General features: G+C 49.7%; 1 long non-coding RNA gene across 4 annotated transcripts; it reads left to right on the forward strand.

Moving 5' to 3' along the window:
- The first annotated feature begins 313 nt into the window (after nt 1-313).
- On the forward strand, nt 314-5,249 carry LOC120398913. 4 transcript variants are annotated; one of them, XR_005594797.1, is made up of 5 exons: nt 314-425; nt 1,929-2,024; nt 2,776-2,880; nt 3,278-3,454; nt 4,022-5,249. It is a non-coding gene; the product is annotated as an uncharacterized LOC120398913 (long non-coding RNA). The 4 variants fall into 4 exon arrangements; XR_005594800.1 differs by having other exon boundaries at nt 361-421; nt 3,681-5,249; XR_005594796.1 differs by having other exon boundaries at nt 361-421.
- Nucleotides 5,250-7,486: the final 2,237 nt, after the last annotated feature.

Here is a 7,486-nt window from a genome sequence, read left to right on the forward strand (position 1 = left end):
TGAATGATAGAAAATATGACCAGAGTTATCTTATAGCAGCAGAAAAATATATAGATGCAAAAAGTGATTGTGGCATACTGAGCAGCCTCTGAAGCTTTACTGTGTAGCTGGCTTGAACCTCAACTCAACTGTTGAGTGGGGTGAGCTAGGGGAAGCAACTCAAACTTCCAAAGAAGCAGAGACAGGACATCAGCCTTGCAGGGAAGGGATGTGGCAGTGACATCACAAAGGCTCATTGCAGGACCTCAGCCTATTCGTCAAAGGTGGTTGGGAGGCAGTGACCTCACAGAGAGACCCTGACATCAGCTAGGGAGGACAGATGTGCAGGGCAGGGGCAACCTCAGAGACCCCTGTGGCTTTTCTGCAGCAAGTATCCTTCTCAAGGTCTCTCCTTGAGGACTGAGAGAGAATTAGGATTCACGTACGTGAGTATGAGGAGGAACCTCTGTGGGGTTTTCTCCTTTCCTACTACTGATTTTGTAGTCCCTGTTTAGAAGATAAGAGCCTCAGAGAGGTCCAGAAACTGTTCAGTCTGATCCACCAGGTGACAGCTGAATTCTAGTCATAGAAATTAAGGTGGCAGAATTTTATTTCCTACCTAGGACTATGTCCCTTAGAATCACTGGGGACATTGAAGTTTCTCCTTTTTCCCCTTTCCCTCCCTCCTTTCTCTTCTTATCTTGCTTCTTTTTTTCCTTTCCCTGCTTCCCTCCCTCCACCAAGAGGTTTGTGTAGGAGGGTGAGAACTTCTCTCATTGTGGGAGGCCCTCACAAAGAGGTGGGGCTGCAATAGTGCTCTGAGAGTGATCCCCTCCAGTGGTGACCTGGGCCATCCTTTGGGACCCCTCAGCCTCCCACCTCTAAGAGGTTCAATACTGATTGGCCGAGCAGCAGGCTATTGACAGGAGGACTCAGGTCCTTTTGGTCTCTTTTAAGACCAAGCAAATAAGTCATAACCAATCATGTATTTGATTAATCTTGCTGCTTCTCTCCAATAATTGTATCTGTGCAGTTCATGATTCTCTCTAATGTTCTTGTTTTTCTAAAATACTTGCTGAATAATGACTATGAACAGCTGTTGGTCTGTACCTCATTTGAGAGCACTTTATTCTGATCAGTCAGTGTATCCAAAGGGGCTTGCCAGGGGCAGGACATCAGCCTTGCAGGGGAGTGGTGGGTATGGCAGTGACATCACAAAGGCCTGTTTCAGGACCTCAGCCTATTTGGCAAAGGTGGTGGGGAGGCGGTGACCTCACAGAGAGACCCTGATATAAACCAGACAGGACAGAGGTGCAGGGCAGGAGCAACCTCAGGGGACCCCCATGGCTTTGTTGCAGCAAGTCTCCTCCTCAAGGTCCCTCCCTAAGGCCCGAGAGAATTAGGATGCATGTACATGAGCATGAGGATGAACCTCTTCAGAGTTTTCTCCTTTCCTGCTACTGATTTTGCTAGAAAATGAATGTCCCAGTTTAGAAGGTAAGAGCCTCAGAGAGGTTTGGAGCCTGTTCAGTCTGATCCACCTGGTGCTGGCTGAATTCTAGGCACAGAAAACACTGGGTTGAGATGGTAGAATTTGATTTCCTACATTAGGGTTTGTACTTTTTGGTTTCCCTTTTCCTCTTTCCCTCCTTCCTTTCTCTTCTTCTCTTGCTTCTTTCCCTGCTTCCCTCCCTCCACCATAGAGGTGTGTGTGTTGGGGGGGAGGGGTTGATTGCAGGACACCCTCACCAAGAGGTGGGGCTGGAATAGTGCTCTGAGAGTGATCCCCTCTGATGGTGACCTGGGCCATCCTTTGGGACATCTGGTGATACCCCTCAACCTCGCACCTCTCAGAGGTTGCTGATTGGCCAGGCAGGAGGCTATTGACAGGGAGGAGATGTTTCCCCAGTTTCCCTAACTCTGATCCATGGTTCTCCCTTCCTTGGCAGGCTCTGCACAAGCTCTTGGCAGACCTCCTGGATGCCATGCTGGGGAACACTCTGGTAGAGTCCCCAGACACAGACAGGCTCCAGAACATCTTGGAGGTGAGCACAATAAGGAAGGGTAAGGGGCAATTTTACCTTAGCACTGGGGAGGACTAGAAAGAAGAGACTGGATGATCCATTTTCCAATCTGTCCTCCTACCCTGCACCTCAGTGGGCCATCCTTGGTCAGGGCAGTCAGGGCAATGCTATGTTGAGCCTTTCCTCCTTCAGGGACAGGGGAAGGAGCTGGGACTTCAAGCCAGGACTCTGCCTGGTTCTGTTGAGCTGTAACCGTGCACAGGGCTCTGTGATGACTTGGGGAGTGAATGCCTCAAGCTCCTCCCCCCCGCCACATTAGATCCAGGGGATGGTCCTCAGGGAAGAGTCATGGCTCCTTCCTAGAGAACCAGGAGGATCCTCAAGGAATCAGCCCTTCTCCCCTATGGGCACTGAAATTCTAGGTGGGGATCGTCCTCATAGTCATTTCCTTCATCCAACCAGGATTTTAGCGCCTGGGAGCAGCAAGGCGTCTGTCTCCATCCTAACAAGGTGTTCACAAATCAGGAGTTCAGAGAGGTTGGGACCAGCCCCGACACCAAACATTGTCCCAGTCTAGAGAGACAAAGACAACTAGTAACCTGCAGGATACACACATGGTCCTGGGTGCAACAATCACCTTTTAAAGCTCCATGATCAATTAATCAGATATTCCACCCTGAGCATATCTCTCAGCACCCTGGGGGTGGGAAGGGATTCATTTACACAGCATGTGAACTTGCCATTGATCTTGACCTGCTTCCTTCCCCCACAGCATGTCAACTTCTGGATCAGGTCCAGAGTGTCCCAGGAGAGAGCCAGGGCCATAAGGAGCAGCATAGCCCTGCTCTGATTTACCATCACCCTCCCTGAAATTGATGTAAGTGAGCTCTGACCCCAGTTTTCTGACTCCAGGCTTAGGTGGGCTGACTTCTACAGGCTGTAAGATCTGCTACTGCAGGGGCGGTAGGTTGGGAGAGTTCCCCTAGAGGACACAGAATCAGAACAGGGAATGAGATAGGCTTCAGTTAAGTTCTTCTTTTCCTGGTTCAGTGGTGACTCTGGGCCTTTAAGGGGACCATGGTCCATACCTTGCTCCAGCCAGCTTTGAGCCTGGCCTTGGGTCCTTTCTTGTCATCCTGGATCAGCTGGGGACGCTCCTCTCCCCCAGTGTCTCCTGCAGAGGGATTCGGGGGAGGAGAGACTCCTGGCCCAGGGGAGACTGGGAGCTGATGGTAAAATGCTGATGGAGCCCCCTCTCCTCTCCCTTCCACTAGAATTCAGCACAGTTCCACAAGATGGGGAACCTCGTGGCTCAGCTGGGTCTGTATATCAGTGACCCAGCTAAGGACATCAGCCAGCACATCTGTACGTCAGTGACCTAGCCAAGGATATCAGCCAGCAGGCCAGGGAGGGTATTTACTGGCTGTACCAACTGCTGCTGCACCAGAGAGGTAAGGAAACCTAGCTGAGAAATGGGACCCAATAGAAGAGTGACACTGACAGGCTGGGCAATGAGACCCATGAAGAAATGAGCCTCCTCCCATCACAGACTGATCCCAATTGTGTAATCGGATGCCCTGCCCAAATCTGCCAGCTCTTCTGAGATTGACCAAAGCTGGATAAGTCTGCCACTCTCCTTCTCCTCCTACTCAATTTAGGATCAAACTTTCTCCCCAGGCACCCAGGATACTCCACCCACTGGAGGGAGCCCTGCTATTCTGTTGGACCAGAGGTGCAGTGAGGGTTCCTCCCACTGTGTAGCCACCACTGGGAATGGAACAATGCAGGCACTGAAACCAGAAAGAGAAATTTGACAAAGAGAAGCTGCCAAGGAACAGCTGTCATGGGAAAACTGAAGGAATAGAGGCAGGAGCTCACTGTTCAATGTGGCAGGGGTTGGCACTGGAGGTCACTAGAGAGGAAGACAAGAGTCCATCCCAGGGTTCCAGTTACCATTAATCCCCCCTGATTCCTGGGGGCACCCAAGTCTCTGACAAGTTCTTGTTCTCTTGAGGCAGGTGGACATCACAGCCAAGATGATGTGCCAGCTCCAAACCATCCATTCCTTTTGCCAAGCCCCTGAGGCACTGCATCTCTTAGGACACCTGTGATGGGTTGTATAACCCTACACTGGGCCAGGAGGAGTTAGAGAGCAGTCCTGGGCCGCTGTGATCCCACCCCACTCCACCTGCAAGAACCTGCTCAAGATGGAAGAGAAGTTTAAAAAGGAGCCTGTCATGGGATGTATGTACCCCTGCACTAGCCCAGCAACCAGTGGGTTAACACAGCCACTGCCAGCCACTGCTGACTGACAAGCTAACAGCAGCTGGAAGGATAAAAGGGCTGGGAGCAGAAGGGCAGGGCAGCTAAAGAGGAGTGAGGAGGCAGGACAAAGGAACTCCTGTCAGCAGACTGCTAGAGAGCCGCCCAGGGATATCACCCCAGAAAGAGGTGAACAGGCCAACAGACTGAAAAGCCTACAGAGGCCTGAAGGAAGGTAGGAAGCAGTTCAGGGCACAGTCAGAGTCAGTAAACCCTAACTCTTCTTCTCTAGCTTGAAGGCCCTGAGCTGGAACCAGGTGGGTGTGGGGGCAGGCCTGGGTTCCCCTAAATCCTCCTGATGCACCTGGGAACAGAGAGGACATCATTTGCACTGACGCCCCACCTCACAGAGCCAGACAGCTCAGAACGGGGAGAAACAGTAGAGAACAAGAGACTTACCTCAGAAGATCCTGAATAAGGGTGCGGCAGGTGTCTGGAGAGATTCTGCTAGCAGCAGCTACCCCAGGCCTGAGAGGAGGGGCTAGCCTGTCCCTAAGACTACAGAACCCTTTGATCTAACTTCTGGAGGATCATTTGACTGCCCAGTGGAGAGGGAAGGCCCGGGCTTCTGTACTAACCGCGCATTTCATGGAGGGTACATAGACTCTTTTTCCCCTCTCGAAGAGGAGGAGAAGGTAGAAACATTATAAGCCCTGAGCCAAAGGTGTGCCACTCACAGGTGACCAGAAGTGGGTTGAAAACCCTTTCTTTTGTGGGGACGTTGGACTGTATACATTTTGTTGGACTCTTAACCTGGAACTCAACTGGTGAACAGGCTAGAGGGCCAAGGCCTCAGATCCTCATCACTAGGGCCCTACCAAATTCACAGTTCATTTTGGTCAATTTCACAGTCATAGGAATTTAAAAATCATAATTTTCATGATTTCAGCTATTTAAATCTGAAATTTCACACTGTTGTAATTCTACGGGTCCTGACCCAAAAAGGAGTTGGGAGGGTAGGGGGTGTTGCGGTACTGCTACCCTTACTTCTGCACTGCTGCTGGCAGCAGCGCTGCCTTCAGAGCTGGACAGCTGAAAAACAGCAGCTGCTGGCCAGGATCCCAGCTCTGAAGGCAGATCCACCTCCAGCAGCAGTGCAGAAATAAAGATGGCATGGTATGATATTACCACCCTTACTTCTGCGCTGCAGCCTGCACAGCTGGACCCTCCGTAAGCAGCTGCCACTCTCCAGCCACCCAGCTCTGAAGACAACTGCACAGAAGTAAGGGTGGCATGGTATGGTATTGCCACTTACTTCTACACTGCTGCTGGCAGGGTGCTTCCTTCAGAGCTGGGTGCCAAGCCAGCAGCCACCACTCTCTGGCCGCCCAGCTCTGAAGGCAGTGCAGAAATAACAGTGGCAATACTGTGGCCCCTCTAAAATAACCTTGCAACCTCCCTGCAACTCCCTTTTGGGTCAGGACCCCAAATTTGAGAAACGCTGGTCTCCTCCATGAAATCTGTATAGCATAGGGTAAAAGCACACAAATGACCAGATTTAATTGGGGGAGACCAGATTTCACAATCTGTGATGCATTTTTCATGGCTGTGAATTTGGTAGGGCCTTACCCATCACTGAGCCCGGTTGATCCCATGCCTTCTGTTATCCTCATTTGAGCTACTATATGGGAGGCAGCCCCAAAGGATCCTAGATCTCCTCCACAAGACATGGGAGGAGCCAGATCCAGGAACAACTAATAGGGTACAATACATGTTCTGTTTGAGGGAAAACTTGGAGACACTGCAGGCTTTCTTGAGAGAGAACTTGCTGAAAACTCAGTAGAACCACGAATTAACCTACAATAATGTGAAAATTTAAGCCTGGTGCTAGTGTTTGTTGTTGCTGCCAATCTTGAAGTCAAAACTTCTGGCCAAGTGGCAAGGATCATTCAAGGTTGTAAAAAGGGCAAGGGCAGTTGATTATCAAATCTGCCATCGAGGGTTATCCCTATCAAAACCCCTCACTTTAAGTGTCCAGCTATTTGTTTGTACATAGTTGTGTATAACACCACAATCCTTGGACAATGCTTTGATTATTGCCACAATCAAAAAGGCTTCCAGATCCACAAACTGTATCCTGTGGTCTATTTTTTATTTCAGGAAATATGTGTGAGCAGGGTCTGAATGGATGCTTCATTCAACTAGCTGAAAGGGGAAGAGACTATGGGTGTGTTTATGTAAATAATTTTCTCCTGCTCTGATTACATATTCAACATTTATAGCTGTGTCAAAGGATCAACTTTGGCTGGTGTTGGGTACAAATGACTGTAGTATTGAATGCATGGGTAGTGAAATATGTTTACCAACATTGTAATTATTGTAGGAATACAGGAAAGCAGGACTGTTCTTAACCTGCCACAAATGAGGGTGCAGAGACAGGTCAGGCATGTGAAAGGGACTTTGGGGTTGCTGGACTTAAGAACCTGAGGGGAAAAGGACACTACCCAACCTACTTGCGGGTGGGTCTTTTGCTCATGGTTTATGTTTATGAACCCTGTTTGCAGTGTTTCCCCAAATTAATGTCTGGTTACTTCCCTCCTTTTATTAAAAGTTTATTTTCTACACTCGGACTCTGTGCTTGCAAGTGGGGAAGTATTGCCTCTCAGAGGCACCCATGGGTGGTGTGTAATTTTCCCAGGTTACTGGTTGCGGGGCTCAAGCCAGTTCTGTGGTGTATCAATGGAAAGGAACCCCTAGATATTGAACCCAGCCCTGGTTGCTGCTGGCTCCACCTGGCTGAAGGGTTACATAAGTTTCTTAAATGTCAATATATTTATTCCTGAAGGTTGTTGCTTTACACTTTTTGAGAGGCTTCAGAGCCTTTGACTGCAGGGATAATGGTTACATGCTTCATTTAGTGCTCCTATGAGTCTGTATAGTAATTTACTATCACTTTTGCGGAAGGGAGGGAGAGTCCATCACAGCCTGAAATATTTTCAGAGGGGGGCTTTAATGTATACCACACACTGGACAAGAGAGGGTTAATCCCCTGCTATGGATGGTGGAAATCCCACCCCTCAAACTGTGCTGGGCATGCTCCAACTGCTGCCTCCGTATAAAAGGGAGCAGCCCAGCTCATTCAAGGTGGAATGCAGGAGGGGAAGGACTGTTAGTGAAGGCTCCAGCTGAAGTGCTGTCACAGCCAGGACCTGGAGATCCTG

This window comes from Mauremys reevesii, linkage group 2 (genome assembly GCF_016161935.1).
Source record: "Mauremys reevesii isolate NIE-2019 linkage group 2, ASM1616193v1, whole genome shotgun sequence".
Lineage (NCBI taxonomy): Eukaryota > Metazoa > Chordata > Testudines > Geoemydidae > Mauremys > Mauremys reevesii.